The sequence below is a fragment of the Cupressus sempervirens genome, chromosome 5 (assembly GCF_028749045.1).
Source record: "Cupressus sempervirens isolate cs-2001-9-10 chromosome 5, ASM2874904v1, whole genome shotgun sequence".
Taxonomy (NCBI): Eukaryota; Viridiplantae; Streptophyta; class Pinopsida; order Cupressales; family Cupressaceae; genus Cupressus; species Cupressus sempervirens.
The window spans coordinates 443,550,237-443,567,501 of record NC_143122.1 but is presented as its reverse complement, the minus strand read 5'-3'; positions in this window follow the sequence as shown (position 1 = coordinate 443,567,501).

Below are 17,265 nucleotides of genomic sequence, written 5' to 3'. Positions count from 1 at the left end.
ACTTTGAGCTATGGAAACTCAAGACATGTGATTTGTTAGTGTAGTAGGGATTGCATAAGGTATTAGCTCAAAAGTCAAAGAAACAAATAAATATGATAGATGGTGATTGGGAAGATTTGGATATGAGAGCCCTAAGAACAATCCAATTGTTTTTAGAAGATAAAGTTCTCTTTAATATTGTTGAAGAATATATAGTTACAAGTTTATGGGGTAGAATGGAGAGCCTTTATATGAAAAAATCCTTGACAAACCAAATCTACTTGAGGAGGCAATTGTATAGCCTACAAATGAAGGTATCAAAATTGTTGATCATTTAAATGTTTTCAATCCTCTAATTTGTCAATTGGGTAGCATGAATATAAAAATCAAAGAGAAAGACAAAGTAGTTACATTGTTATGCTTGTTTCCCAAATCTTGGAATCACTTAGTTCTATTAGCTTTAGTACAACTGACTCCCTTGAATTTGATTGTGTTGTGGGAGCTTTATTGTCTAAAGAGGTGTGAAGGAAGTCTAATATAGAAATCTCCACACTAGAAGCAATTATGGCTAGAGGCCATTCCAAAAAAAAAAGGGGAAGGTTTGAAAGACAAATCCAAATCCAAGTCAAGAGACAAAAACAGTAAGGGAAAATATAGTTATTGCAATAAAGCAAGGAATCTCAAGAAAGATTGTTGGAAAAGAAAGGAAGAGAATAATGTATCCAAAAAGGAAGTGAGTCCAACTTTGGAAAATTCAGGTACCTTTAAGTTTTTTGTGGAATAAATAGAGTTTTATTCTATGTTGAAAAGTTTTTCTCTTATCTTCAAGAGGTTATATAGTTTTCTTCTCTATGAAGACATATCATAATGTTTTCAAGAGATTATGGAAGTAGTAACTATGAAGTTAGAGATGTAATATAGTTTCTTCTACATAATAATATTCTTAGTACTTTCCTCGTGGATGTTTCCTTGACATAGCATCAAGGTTTTACCATGTATATATGTGTATTGTTTTTTATTAGATAAACAGGTTTTACAGGGATCCTGAAACCCGAGAGTTAAAACAAAACAAGCTACAAATAAGCGTTAGAAGCCCAGCCGCAAAAGTAACAAGTCTAAAGGCTGATAATAAGCACTCGGCCCAGCCAAATAAACAAAGGCCAAAGATAAGGCTAAACAGAAAAGACAAGATAAATGAAATAGTCAAAAGCTAGAATGAAAAGCCAGCCAAAAAGGAAAAAGATAGGAACTAATCCTCGATCTTTCTTTCCAGCTCCTGCATGACTTGGGCAGCCTCTTGGGCCATTTGGTTCTCCTCGGCCTCCCACTGGTTAGTCCTATGTTCTTCCTAGTTCAGAGTAGAAAAAGTGATACCAGCGGTATTATCTTCATCGGATCTGTCTTTACCCCTATCTTTTCCATCCACATCCCTTTGCATGCCTCTATCTTTAAGCCAATCAATTAAAGATAGAATGTTGTTATTGATCGAGTTGAGCAGTGAGATAGTCTGGCTCGATAGATTGTGATTATAATTTTCCAGATTATGGATCCTCCTTTCTACCAGGCTATGCCTATCATCATAATTTGTCCCTTTCTCTAGGCCCTTAAGATTCCTGGCTCCTTCCATTTGAACCACCTTCTCCTTAACTTCCTCTAGCTCATGAAAAAGCCACTTGATTGACCTGTAATTTTCAAGCATGTTGTTGCAGGCATTGTTCAAGAGCTTCATCCCAAATTCCCTAGCATTATTAGAGATAGCCACAATCACAGGGTTAATGAGCTCTTCAAGACGCGGTTCCTCCTAATTGTCCACTAGGATCTGTGGGTTCATCACTTCTCTAAAAATACCCATTTTCAAAGTCCTCACATTAAAATTTCTCCAGGATTTTTCTCCTATTGTTGGCTAGCACCTCCCCACTCTCAGCTCCAAAACTATCCTTTATCTGCTCCTCTAGGTGGGCTTGGGGATGGACAAGGGAGAGAGGGAGTAGAGAAGAGACCGGGTCCTACTGCAACCTCTCATCCTCTGTGCCCACCCTCTTGCATTTCTTCCCACCCTAGGTTTCCTTTTTTTCCTCTTGACTCTCCTTATCCTCATCTTCAGACTCCATAACCTCCTCTTCATCACAAGTGTCCTGCTCCTTGTTGGTTCTTTTGTTTTTCTCCATTATTTTCTCAAGTACTATTTCTTTGCATCTAATTTGTGTTGTAAGTTTATTGTTTCTGGTTAATGCTTCCGATTTTATAAGAAGTAGCATTAGAGAAATTTCTTTTGCAGTAGCGATGTTAGAATTTGGGGTCGAGATTTCACAGCATCAAATGGAAAAGGTTTTGAATGCAAGATTCAAGGTGGAGAAATTTAATGACAATAATAACTTTGAGATATGAAAAAATCAAGACATGTGATTTGCTAATGCAACAAGGATTGCATAAGGCATTAGCTAGAAATTAAAACAATATAATAAATATGACACATGATGATTGAGAAGATTTGGATATGAGAGCCGTAAGCACAATCCAATTGTGTTTAGAAGATGAGTTTCTCTTTAATATTGTTGAAGAAGATATAGTTGTAGGTTTATGGGGTAGAATGGAGAGTTTTTATATGAAAAAAATCCTTGACAAATTGAATCTACTTGAGCAGGAAACTGTATAGCCTACAAATAAAGGTATGAAAATTGTTGATCATTTAAATGTTTCAATATTCTAATTTGTCAATTGGGTAGTGTGAATGTGAAAATTTAAGATGAAGACAAAGTAGTTACAATGTTATGCTCGTTGCTCGAATCTTGGAATTACTTAGTTGCTTCTATTAGTTTTACTACAACTAACCCCCTTGAATTTGATTACGTTGTGGTAGCTTTGTTGTCTAAAGAGGTGTGAAGGAATTCTAATATAGAAACCTACACACTAGAAGCAATTGTGGCTAGAGGTCATTCTACAGAAAAAGGGGAAGGTTCAAGAGATAAATCCAGATCCAAGTCAAGAAGCAAAAAGAGTAAGGGAGAATATTGGTATTGCAATAAAGTAGGGAATCTTAAGAAATATTTTTGGAAGAGAAAGGAAGAGAATGATGTATCCCAAAAAGAAGTGAGTCCAACTTTAAAAAATGTAGGTATAGTTGGTGAAGTGGTATCTATTTGTAATATTTTACAACATCAAGATGAATGAATTTTAGATTTAGATGGTTCTAATCACATGTGTCTATGTAAGAGTTGGTTTTCTTCTTATGAGCCTATTGATGGAGGCATGTTTTTATGGGAAATAATGCTTCTTGTGAGTTTATTGGGACTGAGAGCATTAGAATCTAGGTGCTAGATGGTATCATAAAGACACTAACATGGGTAAGGCATGTACCAGAATTGAAAAAGAGTTTAATTTCCTTGGGGATTTTAGATTGTAGTGGTTATAAATTATCTTGTCAATGTGGAGTTCTTAAAGTGTCCAAGGGGATTTTAGTGGTAATTAAGGCTACAAAAGTCAAAAACCTATATAGACTAGAAGGAAGTACAACTGTAATTCATTTGATAGTGGTACCTAATGAAAGAAATGAATCTACTCATTTATGGCATCAACGATTGGGTCATATGAGTAAGAAAGAGATAAAGGTAATGGTAAATCGTAAGTTGCTTCCAAACTTAGAATCTTTGAATTTTAATTTTTGCAAGCATTGTGTCTTTGGAAAGCGACGCAGACAAAAAATTAAATCTCATAGTCATACAAGAAAAGGTATTCTAAAGCATATCCATTCAAATATTTGGGGTCCATCCTTTATAGTTTGTTTTGGAGGAGTGACATATTTTATGACATTTATAGATGACTACTCAAGAAAGGTATGAGACTTTTTATTATTAAAAGTAAAGCTAATATGTTTGGTATATTAAAATAATTTAGAGTTTTTTTTGAAAAGAGTACATGCAGATCAAGCAAGTATTTGAGAGTAGATAATGGAGGCAAGTTCACATCTTTAGAGTTTCAGAATTGTTTCAAGGAAGCTAGGATTGTAAGACATAAAACCATTGTTTACACTCCTTAGCAAAATGGTGTTATTGAATGTCTGAATATGACTCTTCTAGAGAAAGCAAGAAGTATGCTCAGTAATGCCAAATTGCAGCAAGAGTTGTGGGAAGAAGTAATTAATACAACATACTATCTAGTAAATTAGTCACCATCAATTGCAATAGATTCCAAGATTTCTAAAGAGGTAAAGATAGGTCATGCATGTAATTTTTCAAATCTAAAAATATTTGGTTGTGATGCTTATGCTCTTGTTCTAAAAATTAGCATTCTTAGTTAGACCCCAAACCCAAGAAATATTCCTTTGTTGGCTATGGTGATAGAGTTAAGGGATATAGATTGTAGGATCCTACTACCCACAAAATCATCATTAGTAGAGATTTAGTATTTGATGAATCCTCTCTAAAAAATCAAATTTTGTAGAAATTATTTAGAATAGGAACAAGTACCACAATATCAACAAGTTGAGTTGGAAGCTCGTCTTGTCGAAATGAGATTGTTATCTTTCAATCATTGTTTTGTCACTGATGTCAAACCTGCTACTTGCTAGTAAGAAAACTACCTAGTTGATTTGAGTACCATCATATTTTTTGATTGATGAGGAGTTTTGATCAAATAAGATAACAAGAACACCTAGAGGAAAGGTTGAGTTATAGTATGAAAAAGAAGTATAGAGATCAGTTAAGATAATGATGACATAGTGTATTGTTTATCTACTTAAGGCTACAAAGGTTGGATACATTGATTAATTGTAGAAGAACAAGTAAGAAGAATTGAGTCTGCAAAGCTAGTGCAAGTCGATCAAAAAATCATTTGGAACTAAGAAAAGTGAAGTTTTAGTTTATTTCCAGTAATTTTTAGTGTTTTCCAAATTATCTAGTGGAAGATGAGTGGAAGAACAATATGGAAGTTGAGTAACAACATATTGATGCTGAGTGCCAGTATTCATGTTAAATCATAGATTTGACAAATCTGAGCTAACTATTTTTGTTTTCTTGAATTGTGTGAAGCATGTGGAAGATAAATATGATGAGCTGGTGACACAAAATTCAAGATAAACCATTTTGAGAAAAATTCAAAGAGGATTGAGGGAGAAGTTTCTAGAGGAACCAAATAGAAAAGTGGTTAGATTCATTGTATCCTACTTAATCCTACCTAACCCTAAAATGGATGATTGAGGTTGAATGATAGAAGCTCTTAAATCTCTATTTATAAAGAGAGTTGGTTAGAAGCAAAAGTTTTCATGTATGAGAACCTAAGGAAGACAAGGAGTCTAGGGTATTGCTTCATTTAGTGGTCGAACATAACAGACTGCTATTGGTAAACAAATTAAGAAGTCTTAAGAGTATGAATTCTTGAAGGGTGTACAATCTATTAGAGCTGAAGTGTGTGAAAGCCAAGAAGAATGGAGGACTAAAACCAAGATCTCTAATCTACAAGTGAGTTGTAATTTGTTATCAGATCAAGCCTTATTGTTATTTTCTAATCATTATATTAGTCTAGGGTAAATCCTTTGGATTAAGGTTAACTTAACACTCATTTATAAATTCTTTAACCGAGTGAAATTCCAAGTGAATGATCTAAAGTCCTCTAAACAGGCTCACTCCTAATAGGTTGATTGAAATCCTCTAACTAGGTCACATTTTACAGTGTGTATTGTAACCTTTAACAAGGTTGGTCTTTCATAGGGCATCACTTCAGAAGAGTGAGAATTAGTAGCATATTACTGGTGCTTTTTCCCAAATTGGGTTTCCACATAAAATCCATGTGTCAAATTTGTTATTGAATCTATTATGTTTCATGTTTATATTTCTACAAAGTTATTCTGACCTAGGACAGTAACCTACAAATTTTGAGCATTGTATGATCTAATGGATGCATGCATATTAAGTTTTTATAGATATGGGTTCACTAAGATGTGAAAATTTTTATTTGTACATCTAGAACTTGGATAAATGATTCACCCCCTCTCAGTTATTCTAAAGAATTATAACAATTGATATCAGAGTCATCTGCTTAAGAGGACTAGTTTGAAGGTACTAGAAGGAAAAGATCAAGATGTCAAAAAAGGAGGTACCAAACTTAACAAGGATGACCTCCCTACATGGAAATGTATGATGAGGCTACACCTAGGAGGTCTTGGAGATCATGCACAATCTACCATCATCACTGAGCATGCCAATCTTGTTGGAGCCCTAACTGCTAAAGATTTGAAAAAGAAGAAAGAACACAATCAGGCAATGTTGGAGATTGCCTCTACCCTAAGTTATTCTAAGTTTGATGATATCAAGGGTTGTCAAAGTGCAAAGAAGATGTGGGATGCTTTTCACACCATTTATGGAGGAGACACAAATGTTCTGAGAGCCAAATCTGAAAGTCTTAGAGGTAAGTTTGATGATATGAGAATGGAAAAAGGTGAGAGTGTTGCTCAATATTGCTCTAGAATAAAATATTTTGTTAATGAAATAAGAGGAGCTACTGGTATTATTGATGATGATATTGTATTGAGTAAACTACTAAGAACATTACTGCCCATCTATGCTATTAGAGTTTCTAACATACAAGAATTGAGATGTATACTAGTTTCTAATTAGACTTTTGAAGGTTTGGTAAGTAGGCTCACTACCTTTGAGAGCTATAATTTTAATAATTTCAAACCTGACAATGTTGAATCTACTTTCAAAGCTAAGTTGTCATTAAAAGAAGCTAAAAATAAGAAGAAAAAGGTCAAATATATTTCTAGTGACAGTAACATAGATGAGAAGGATGTAGAACAACTTGAAGCACTACTAGTAAGAAGATTTCATAGAGGCAAAGGAAAATTTAAAGGTAAGTTATCTATCATGTGTTTTAATTGCAATGAGGTTGGTCATATTGTTGTTAGATGTCTAGAGAAGAAGAACAATAGAAGTGGAGACAATTGTAGAAGTAGAAGATATGAGGACAACAAAGATTACAAAGAAAAAGGAAAGAAGTCTTGCTACATTGTAGAAGGAGAAATCAAAGATGGATCTAATGATCATTGTGATGCAGTGGTGTATGTTGCAATGAAGGATGAGAAAACTGCACTGGTGTCTTGTGTGAAAAAAATGATAGATGTCATTGACAGTGGGTGTTCACATCACATGACTAGAGATAAAAGTAAGCTCATTACCCTGAATTATTATGATGGAAATAGTGTAAGGTTTGGTAATGATGCACCCTATCTAATAAAAGGAAATGGATCTATCAAACTCACATAAAAGACTTTGTGTGACAATGCTTACTATGTTCAAGGACTTAACTATAATTTTTTGAGTGTGCACAACTGAATAGTTCACATTATAAGGTTGAGTTTGAAAAGAAGATAGCTAAGATATATGACATTGATAGGAAACTAATTGGGAAAAGTGATCAAACTAGATGCAATCAATTTTATCTTGATATGGATGATGCAACTTATCTTGTTGTAGAATTTGATGATGTGTGGTTATGGCACAAGAGGTTATGTCATGTTAATTTTCATAAATTGGTTAGTATCAAAAACATGAGAAGAGTTAGAGGTCTTCCTAAGTTGAAGAAACCTGACAATATAATTTTCAAACAACGTCAATTAGGCAAGATGACAAAATCTAGTTTTAAGAGTAAGACTCACAACTCTAAAGGAATTTTGGAGATTATTCATACTGACCTATGTGGACCAAATAATGTGCAAAGCTACAAAGATGACAAGTACATTGTGTTATTTGTTGATGTTTATTCTAAGATGATGATAGTTATGTTTCTGAAATAAAAATCTAAAGCTTTCCAAATATTTAAGTGGTACTTAGAAATAGTTGAGAAGGAAATAAGTAAAAGCCTAAAATGTTTGAGGTCTAACGGAAGAGGAAAAATTACATCAAATGAGCTTGAGATGTTCTGTAATGACGAAGGAATCAAAAGACATGCATTTGCACCTAGGACCCCTCCACAAAATGGAATTGTAAAAGGAGGAATAGATTTGTAATGGACTATGCTAGGACACTCATTATGGAGAAGAATATTGCTTTGAAATATTGGAGAGAGGTTGTAAGTATAGTTTTCTATACCATGAACCATGTGAAAGTCAAGAAAGGTACTCATTCAACACCTTTTGAATTATGGTATGGATACTCACCCAATGTAAAATATTTTAAGGTATCTGGAAGCAAGTGCTATATTCTTAAAGATTTTAGGAATGGAAAATTAGATGCTAAGAGTGAAGAAGGTATATTCCTTAGCTATTCCACAAGAATAAAAGCTTACAAGTGTTTAAATACTAACACTAACAAAGTTGTGGAAAGTGCAAATGTGAAATTTGATTAATATACAAAGGCACATGACTTTGAACCTATGAAGGAATTAGAGGAATAAAAATCTTTTGTAAAATTTTATGAAGGTATGCCAAATGATGAAGATGTTGTAAGTCAAGTTGCAAATCAACAAGTTTCAATGACTTTTGAGTCACATACAATTAATGTCGAGTTGCATTTAGGAACTGAGCTGCAATTAAGTGTCGAATTACTGACTAAAGCTGAGACACGTTATGATTTTGAGACTAGTGTACTTGAAAGAAATGTTGAATTACCTAATAGAGAAGTACATAGTGATTAGAAGTTGATAGACCTAATGAGGAAAGTAGAGCATAACCAAGATTGTCAAAGTATGTCAAGAAACATCACCCTGTTGCACAGATTATTGGAGATAAATATGATAGACCAATGACAAGGAACAAGCAAAGAAGTGATACATGTTTCCTAAGCATGCATGAATCTAAGTTAGTGAAAGATGCCTTAGAAAATGTGGACTAGAGTAAATCTTGGAAGAAGAGATTGAACAGGTTGAGAAAAACAAGACATAGACTCTAGTTCCCAGACTAGAAGACTTAATGCGATTAGGACCAAGTGGGTGTATGTAAATAAGTTAGATGAGAATGGTGAAGTCACAAGGAATAAGGAAAGATTAGTTTGGAAAGGGTATGTATAAGAATCATTGAAGGGATAAACTATGAAGAAACATTTTCTCCTATTGCAAGATTAGGAGTATGAACTTTGCTTTCTTAATCTGCATACAAAGGTTTCAAAGTTTATCAAATGGATGTGAAATCTGCACTTCTGAATGACATATTAGAAGATGAGGTCTATAGAGAACAACCAGAAGGATTTGTTGATGCTAACAACAAGAACATGGTATATAGACTACATAAAGCTTTACATGGTTTAAAGAAAGCACCAAGAGCATGGTATGAGAGGCTTCACAACTATCTTGTGAAGATTGGATTTGAGAGGATTAATGTTAACACCAATCTTTACTTGAAGACAGAAGGAGGTAAAAGTATTTTACTGGCTAAAATTTTTGTGGATGATATCATATTTGGAGGTCAAGATGGATTATGTAAGGCATTTGCAAATGAAATGAAGAAATAATGTGAGATGTCTATGTTTGAAGAGATCAAGTTCTTTGTTGGTTTGCAAGTATATCAAATGAACTTATACGATATATATATCACTCAGTCTAAATATGTGAAGGAAATATTGAAAACTTTGGATTGGAAGATTCAAAACCAGTCATCACACCTATAGTGATAGGACAAAAGCTGTCAAAGAATGATGATTTAGCTGATGTGAATCAAACATTATGTAGGTCTATGATTAGCAAATTACAATATGTAATATGTATAACCGACCTGATATTGCATTATCTATTGAGATAGTTGCAAGATTCTCTGCTAATCCTGAGGAGAATCATTTGATGGGTTTCAAGAGAATAATGAGATATCTGAAAGGAACAAAAGACTATGGTCTATACTACATGAAAAATGAAAAGTTTGAGTTGAGAGCCTACACTGATGTTGATTGGGCTGGAAACATTGATGATAGAAAGAACACTAGTGAAGGAGCATTTTTCTTAGGAAAGAGGCTGGTTACTTGGACCAACAAGAAACAAATTTGCATATCTCAATTTCCTATTGAAGTTGAATATGTTGATGTTGTAGTAAATTGTACAAACATTGTATGGATCAAACAACTACTCAAAGGCATGAAAGAAGAAATCACTGAACCTATAATACTTTATTGTGATAATACAAGTGCTATAAATATATCAAAGAACCTTGTGATGCACAAAAAGACTAAACATATTGCAATCAAGTATCATCACTTAAGAGAGTTAGTTCAAGACAAAGAAGTGAAGATGGAATATGTGAATACAAAAGAGAAAATTGTTGACATCTTCACAAAAGCATTACCTAAGGACGCTCATGAGTATCTATGAGGTAAACTAGGGGTGATACCCCTATCCAAAGATACTTGAGAAGAATAAGTAGTGCCCTACATCAACTGGAGCTGAATGTTGTATCTTACACATTCATGCAGTGGATATTACTATAAGTTGCCTAAAGTAATGAAGGACTTGAACAGTAGATCAGTCATAAGTAAGGTGATAGAGGGAGAAACTAGAATTGTTAACATCTGCATGTTGAGATGAGAAGTCTTTTGTATTGATTGTCAAAGATAGAGATAGTGTACCAATCAAAGGGAGAAACATGGAATATCTACTCAAAGGGAGACAGTGTACCTGATGTTTACTATAGAGGGAGAAATGACTAAAAGAAATACATCTACCTAGTAAGAGGGAGATATACGAATAGAGTAGAGATACCTAAAAATTAGAAAGAGGGAGTGATCAAGAGGGAGTCATAAGGAAGAGTTGATTGTCTGTTGATCAAAACTTAATTTTGTAGCCTATAAAAAAGATGAAAGTTGTTGATAGAGGGAGAGATTTAAATACAAGGAATTATTTTCTTTTTGGTATTGTTATTTTTATTTACCATCAATGCCAAAGAGGGAGATTGTTGATATGAGATTGTAATATTTCAATTATTGTTTTTTCACTAATGTCAAACTTGCTACTTGCTAGTAAGACAATTGCTTAGTTGATTTGAGTACTATCGTTTGTTTGATTGATGAAGAGTTTTGATCAAATAAGATAACAAGAACACCTAGAGGAAAGATTGAGTTATGGTATGAAAAAGGAGCACAAAGATCAGTTAAGACAATGATGACATAGTGTATTGTTTATCTACTTAAGGTTGCAAAGGTTGGATACATTGATTAAGTCTAGAAGAACAAGTAAGAAGAATTCAGACTACCAAGCTTGATTGATTGGAAAGTAGGTGCCGAGCAAAGTTAGTTCAAGCCAAGTAGAAAATTAGTTGGAGCTAAGAAAAGTGAAGTTTTAGTGTATGCCAAGTAAACTTTAGTATTTTCCAAGTTATCTAGTGGAACATGAGTGGAAGAACAGTATGGAAGCCGAGTAGTAGCATATTGATGCAGAGTGCCAATATTCATATTAAATCATAGATTTGATGAATCTGAGATGACTATTTTGTTTTCTTGAATTGTGTGAAGCGTGTGGAAGATAACTATGATGAGCCAGTGGCATAGAATTCAACGTAAACCTTTTTGAGGTGAATTCAAAGAGGATTGAGAGAGAAGTTTCCAGAGGAACCAAATGAAAAAGTGGGTAGATTCATTGTATCCTACCTAATCCTACCTAATCCCGAAATAGATGATTGATGTTGAATGAAAAAAGATCTTATATCTCTATTTATAGAGAGAGCTAGTCAGAAGAAAAAGGTAGTCATGTGTGAGAACCTAAGGAAGACAAGGAGTCTAGGGTATTACTTCATTCAGTGGTTGAACAAAAGAAACTACTATTGGGAAGTAAAGAAAGAAGGCTTAAGAATATGAATTCTTTAAGGGTAAACAAGTTATCAGAGTTGAAGTGTGTGAAAGCCAAGAAGAATGGAGGACTAAAACAAAGATTTGTAATCTATTAGTGAGTTGTAATTTGTTATCAGATCAAGCCTTATAGCTACATTCTAATCATTGTATCAGTCTAGGATAAATCCTTTGGATTAAGGTTGACCTAACAATCATTTGTAAATCCTTTTAACTGGGTGACATTCCAAGTGAATGATCTAAATTCCTCTAACAAGGCTCACTCCTAATAGGGTGATTGAAATCCTCTAAGAAGGTCACATTTAGTAGTGTGTATTGTAACATTTAATAGGGTCAGCCTTTTATAGAGCATCACTTCATAAGAGTGAGAATTAGTAGCATGTTACTCGTGGTTTTTCCAAAATTCGGTTTCCATGTAAAATCTATGTGTCAAATGTGCTATTGAATCTGTTATGTTTCATGTTTACATTTCAACAAAGTTATTTTGACCTAGGACAATAATCTACAAAGTTTAAGCATTGTATGATCTAATGGATGCATGTATATTAAGTTTTTATGGATATGGGTTCACTAAGATGTAAAAAGTTTTATTTATACATCTGGATCTTGGGTAACTGATTCACCCCAACCCCCCACACCCACCCACACACACACACATAGTTATTCTAAAGAATTCCAACATGTCCTTCTATAGAAGAAAAATAGAAAGAAGATCTCTCTGAAGAAGAAGGTGAAAATTTAGAAAATATACAAGAAACTATGGAAATACCACAACCATCTCTTAAGATATCTACATGAATCAAGAATCCTTCTAAAAGGTATGATGATTTCATTTCGTCTATTGCTTTAATTTCTAACGGTGGGGAATCACATCTTTATTGGGAAGCAAAGAGTAATACAATGAAAGAAGAAAAGGATGTCTTAGAGAAGAAAAATACATGGGATTTAGTAGAAATTACAAAGGGTAGAGAGGTTGTTGGTTGAAAGTGGGTTTATGAATTGAAGAACGGTGTTGACAATAAAATTAAAAGGTACAAGGTAAGGCTTGTAGCAAAATGATATTCTCAAAAAGAAGGTTTTGATTTTTATGAGGGTTTTTCACTAGTTGTTACACTTGTTTCTATTTGGATTATATTAACATTACTTGCATTACTTAATCTTGAGTTATATCAACTAGATGTTAAAATGACATTTCTACATGGAGATTTGGATGAGGATGTGTGTGTGTGTGTGTGTGTGTGTGTGGAACAACTAAAAGGGTTTGTTCAAGATTGCAACTTGAAATTTGTTTGCAAACTCAAGAAATCATTGTATGGCCTAAAGCAATCACCCAGGAAAGGTACATTAAGTTTGATTCCTTCATGGTGAGCAAAAAACTATTAAAAGGGAATATGACCATTGTGTTTACATTAAAAGTTTAGAAAATGGCTTATTCATTATCTTGGTATTGCATGTTGATGATATGCTTGTAGCAAGTAAGAGCATCAGTGAAATTAATAAGTTGAAAGCTAAGTTGGTTAGGGCATCTGATATGAAGGATCTAGGAGCACCACAACAAATTTTGGGTATAGAGATACATAGAGATAGCGATCATGGTAAACTTTGGTTATCACAGGAAAAATATGTGGATAAGATTCTCATTAGATTCAGTATGCAAAATGCAAAACCTATTAATATCCCTTTGGCTTCTCATTTTAAGCTGTATTCAAGTTTATGTCCTAGTATTAAGGAAGAAAATGATTATGTCTCATGTACCATATAAAAATGCAGTAGGAAGTTTAATGTATGCAATGGTATGTACAAGACTAGATATTTCACATGTGGTGGGTGTTGTTAGTAGATACATGGAAAATCCAAGTAAAGAGTATTGGGAAACAACGAAATGGGTGCTTCCATATCTTGGAGGCACAAGTAATTATTGTATCACTTATAATGGTTGTAGCAATTCAGTGCGTGGTTTTGTTGATTTTGATTTTGCAGGTGATTTGGACAAAAGGAGATCTACATCAAGTTATGTCTTTACTCGTGGAGGTGAATCAATTAGTTGGATTTCAAAACTCCAATTGATAGTTTCTCAATCTATAACTGAGGCAGAATATATGACTGTCTCACATGCATGTAAAGAGGCAATTTGGTTGAAGGTTTTTTGGGTGAGTTGGAAAAGTCCAGGATAATGTGATTATATATTTTTTTATAGTCAAAGTGCTATCCATTTGGCTAAAAATCCAACTTATCATAGTAAAACTAAGTATATTGAGATTAAGTACCATTCCTTAAGAAATGTTATTGAAGAAGGTGGAGCATCTCTTGAAGAAGTCCATACACCTAAAAATTGTGTAGATATGTTTACTAAACCAATGTTGATAGTGAAGTTGAATTAGAGTGTGGCTTCTCTTGGGTTGCAAAAGGGGTGATACATGGGCTTGGCAAAGTATTAGGTAAATTGTTGTAAAGGTGGAGATTGTTAGATAATGACAACAATGAGGTAAAGAAGAAAAAATTAGATTGTGAAAATAATCTTTCTTTATTTAGAAAAAAGAATTTTTTTTTCTTCAAATGGAAACATTAAGTTTTTTGAAGAACAAATCAAATTTTATTCTATGTTGAGAATTTTTTCTCTTATCTTCAAGAGGTTATATACGTTTCTTCTCTATGAAGGCATATCATAATGTTTTCAAAAGTATTTTTACATCAACTATGAAGTTGGAGATGTAATAGAGTTTCTTTTGAGAAATATGATTACCAATACTTGCCCTGTGGATGTTTCCTTGACATATTGTCAAGGTTTTACCATGTAAATTTGTGTATTTTTGGTTGTGTTGTTATTCTTCATTATTTTCTCTTACTATTTCTATACATCTTATTTATGACATTGTAAGTTTATTGTTTCGGGTTAATGCTTCTCCTTTCATAACACTATCTACATGTGGCTTTGTGGATTTCCTATTCAAACGTAAAGTGCATACATTTGACAAAGAGAGACCTTCTCATAGAAGTTTATGAATCCATCCTTACATGTATATCTCATTAATTATGAGATGACAAACATGTCTTGCTATTTGAGCATTTTATAGAAAATATAAAAATATGAAAATACCTAAGTAGTGAATGATTTCTTTAAACACGAGTCTTGTTAATCAAATCAAAAAAAATTCAAGATTTATTTTACTACCCATATTTTCACTTAAGCTTAAAATTACATAGAGTAAATATTAGAGCAAATTAGAATAATTATATAATTGATTTTCCATGCTATAAACAAAATCAAAAGTACATCAAAACATCGTCCACCTAAGAAAAAATGCTAATAGAATCTAGGAAATAAAATGTAAAACATGCAAATTACAATCACATGTCATTTACTAATAATAACGATAGATAGGGGTTCTCTATATTACTAGTATTCTAAATAGTAATTCCATTAATCCCATTCTATCGTTCACTATTTTGGTTTCCATTATTTGAAGAATTTAACATTTGAAATCAATACTAGATGTCATCATATTATCCACCTTGAAGTTTCTCCTTCATTCTTATGGGTTTGGTCATTTTCATACTTTATATATATATATAAAATTAATATTTTTTATTTTAATAAATAAATAAATACACACACATAATTACATATAGTCTAACAAATTCTAAATTTGTTATACACAATCCATCGTCATAGACCATCAAATTACAAACCTAAAAGTAACTTGCTTTCAAATTATTTTTTATAAATAAATAAATAAAATCTATAGATTTCTTAGAAATTTTAAGAGTTCACATTTATTTGAACTATATTATAGATTTTATAAGAAGATTGTCTTATTTTCAAATCTAGACTTCAATTGTTGCACATATTTTTAAGGTGGGCCTTCATGGGGACTTAGTTTTTATTTTAAATAATAGGATGTACCATAAAACTTAATTTTTATTTTAAATAATAGGACATACCATAAACAATTTTTTGGGTATTAGATGAGTATTTAAAATCTTTTCAAAAAAATAGAAGCTTATACTTTTAGAGGATTTTCAATAACATGAGATTCAATGAATGCTCGATTAAATTAGATTTGTATATTTTTATTATCCATTATATATTTTTAAGATTTTTGTTAGTCATTAAAGAAATATAATGCTTATAAATACCATTGGGAAACCTAACTCAAAAACAACTAATAGATAATAGACAAGCAATTTGAAATTTACTAAATGAATCGAGGTCAACTTTTAGATAAAACACCTTATACATTTTGATATAATTTATAATTAGTCCCAAATAACTAGTGAAAATTTGTTTTGAAATAATTTATAATTAGTTTGAAATAAATAGTGAAAATTTGTTGATGCAAGTTTGAATCATAGCACTTTAAATTTGTTGATGCAAGTTTGATATCTGACTTTAGTATGCTATAGACTACTCAATACTCTTTTATGTCTTGTTACTCTTTATCATATAAGACGTTGGAAATAATCAAGTGAAAAGAGGTGATTCCAATTCTTCCATTTATGTTCTTTCAATTTATGAATTTGATTTGTCAACAAACTTAATCTTATTCCAATTGTAATTTTGTACAACCAAACAAAAGATTAACATATTTCCAATCAAATAACATTCCCTATTTCCGTTCCCATTTTTTCCATTTTCTATTCTAATTTTCAATTTGTGTGCGAACAACCAAACAACCAAACAGACCCTTATTTCTTTTATTTGCTGGCTTGTTTCCCTACCCTATTCTTCCCTTAAACTGATAAAAGTCCAATTTTGCTTCCTCCAAAAGTTTCATCTTTATTCTAGTGCGCCACAACTATGTTAGGTTCTATCATCAGGCAAAATGAAGGTCAGATCCTAGCAAAAGAAAACTGAAGGCATCTCATTTTGAACAGAGGAAGCATGGTCATTTGTATGAAACTTAAAAGTTAAACTGAGGCGGCTATGGCCCAAGCATTGAGATTTAACTGTTTTTATCCATGTTTGTGAAATGAGATGATGTAAATTTGTGTAAAATTAGGGTGAAGAAACGAATAAGTTCCCTATTTTACAATCTACCCTGTCTTATTAATAATTATGCAATCTTTGTTGACAGTAGGGGCGAAGAAGCCATTAGAAGAAATTTTACTTCAGGGATCTTCAAATTATCAAGAAAGTTCTTTTGACCCCTCTCATGGAAAACTGTTTTTCTTCGAGCTAACCACAAAATTGATAGAGCGAAGACTTTGGTAGTAAGTGGCATTAAGGTATGAACCGCATTAAGTTACACAAATCGAAAAATGAGATGAATGTGATTTAATGTTTTGTTCATCTAAACAAAGAAAATCCAGTAGAAATCCTCCTACCAGAAAAGAGAGAGCTTTAAGTGAATTCCTCAAGGTTGCGTATTATCTCCACAACATCAAAGAAAACATAAATATCTGGAAATTATATGAGCCATTATATACCAAAATGAACTGGGTTTGATCTGATAATCTGTTCATTGAAAGAACAAAATACATGTACAAAATTGGGGCCGACTGGATTGGTATACCCCTGCATCTCTGCTTC